Raw genomic sequence first — 2,134 nt, 5'->3', positions numbered from 1 at the left:
AAGAATCTCCTCCTTTGTTATTTCCTCTGGCCTAGCAACTTCACCTGGCTCTGTATTCCTGTGGCACTGTTGTCCAGATTGTCCTCTAGGTCAGTTGGCTGGACACAGGAATGTGTGGCTTGGTTAATCAGACACTTCAAGCAAATGTATTTTGTTTCAGAACTAGACTACAAGTCTGACTTCTTGCACTATCTTTTTTTTTTCCTGGTTCTGTGTCTTGAACTCTGGGCCTGGGTTCTGTCCCTGAGCTTCAAGGCTTGTGCTCTGCCACTTGAGCCACAGCACCACTTTCAGGTTTTTTGGAGTAGTTTATTGGAGCTAAGAGTCTGATGGATTTCCTGGCCAGGCTAGCTTTAAACCATGATCCTCAAATCTCAGCCTCCTGAGTAGCTAGGATTATAGACATGGGCCACCTGCACCTGGCTCACTATGTTTTTCTTTACATGAGAAAGGAACTTCACCTTGTTTAAGATACTGTTTTAGCTGGGTACCAGTGGCTCATGCCTGTAATCCTAGCTACTCAGGAGGCTGAGATCTGAGGATCACAGTTCAAAGCCAGCCCAGACAGGAAAGTCCATCAGACTCTTTTTTTTTTTTTTTTTTTTGGGTCCGGTCCTGGGGCCTGTACTCTGGACCTGGGCACTGTCCCTCAGCTCTTCAGCTCAAGGCTAGCGCTCTACCACTTGAGCCACAGCGCCACTTCTGGCTTTTTTCTTTTCTCTTATGTAGTGCTGAGGAATCGAACTCAGGGCTTCATGCATGCAAGGCAAGCGCTCTACCACTGAGACACCTTCCCAGCCCCCATCAGACTCTTATCTCCAATAAACCACTAGAAAACCGAAAGTGGCATTGTAGCTCAAGTGGTAGAGTACTCACCTTGAGCTGAAGAGCTGAGGGATAGCACCCAAGTCCAGAGTTCAAGCCCCACAAGCAATAAAAAAAAAAGATACTGTTTTAATTTTTCCTACTTCGTGCCTCTAATTCTAACTGATATAGAAAGGTAAATTCAAATCAATTTTTGGACAAAGAGAATCAGGGTAGCATTAGAAAGAACTTGATATATCGGTGGTCTCATTTATCAGGAAGACAATCAGAGCCAGAGCTCTAAATGGGTTCACTTTAGATCACCCCACTGAACAAATATTTATTTATTTTTTTTTTGGGGGGGGGTCCAGTCGTGGGCCTGAACTCTGGGCCTGGGCGCTGTCCCTCAGCTCTTCACCTCAAGGCTAGCGCTTTACCACTTGAGCCACAGCGCCACTTCCAGCTTTTTTTTTTTTCTGCGTATGTGGTGCTGAGGAATCGAACCCAGGGCCTCATGCATGCAAGGCAAGCGCTCTACCACTGAGCCACTGTCCCAGCCCTGAACAAATATTTATTGAGCCCGTCTATGTGGGAAGTCTTTTGCCAGGACTCAGGGGTACAAAGGTGAAGCAGAATATGATTCTAGTTACCCAAAGCTTCCCCCAAATGGAGCTAAGTGGGCAAGTTTCTTTCCTCCCACATCGTGAACCCCATAGTCCCTGGGGTAGGCTTTCTGGTGGCTCTGTACAGTGACCCCCAAGCCAAAGACTGAAGTGTGACCTTGGAAAAAATGGACATAGGACATAAAAGGAGGGACAGTCAAGGGACTCATCACTTGGGAGAAAGGAGAGAAGTTATTGTATTTACCTTTGTTATATCCAAACTAGAGAAAAATGTGCAAAATGTACACAATAAACCCCCCACCCCTCCAGTGCCACACACACTTAGGGGTGTGAGAGCACACTCCAGTACACATGACACACTCCTGTGCTCACTTCTAACACAGGAAACCTTCGCAGGATGTATCTTCTGCGGATTTAAAAATACCTTGTGTGTTTGGGTGCTTGTTTATATGGTTCATGTGAAATGGGGGTGGGAGCAATAAAACAATACAATCTTTGGGGGCCTCTAGGGAGAATCTCTGAATCCCCTGGATAGGAAGTTCCCTAAGAAATCAGGAGCCACTTAAATTCCCACCAAACAACAAAGTACACACAGCCAAGATAAAAGGAGAGTGGGGGTGGAGAGGGAAAACTAAACAAAACACCTCACCCTGGTTTGGGGAAGCAGGTGCACCCAATACAAACAATATCATTTCTGCTATTATTTG

The sequence above is a fragment of the Dipodomys spectabilis genome, unplaced genomic scaffold (genome assembly GCF_019054845.1).
Source record: "Dipodomys spectabilis isolate Male_0828 unplaced genomic scaffold, ASM1905484v1 ptg000063l, whole genome shotgun sequence".
NCBI classification, from domain to species: domain Eukaryota; kingdom Metazoa; phylum Chordata; class Mammalia; order Rodentia; family Heteromyidae; genus Dipodomys; species Dipodomys spectabilis.
Note: the sequence above shows the minus strand (reverse complement) of the source record.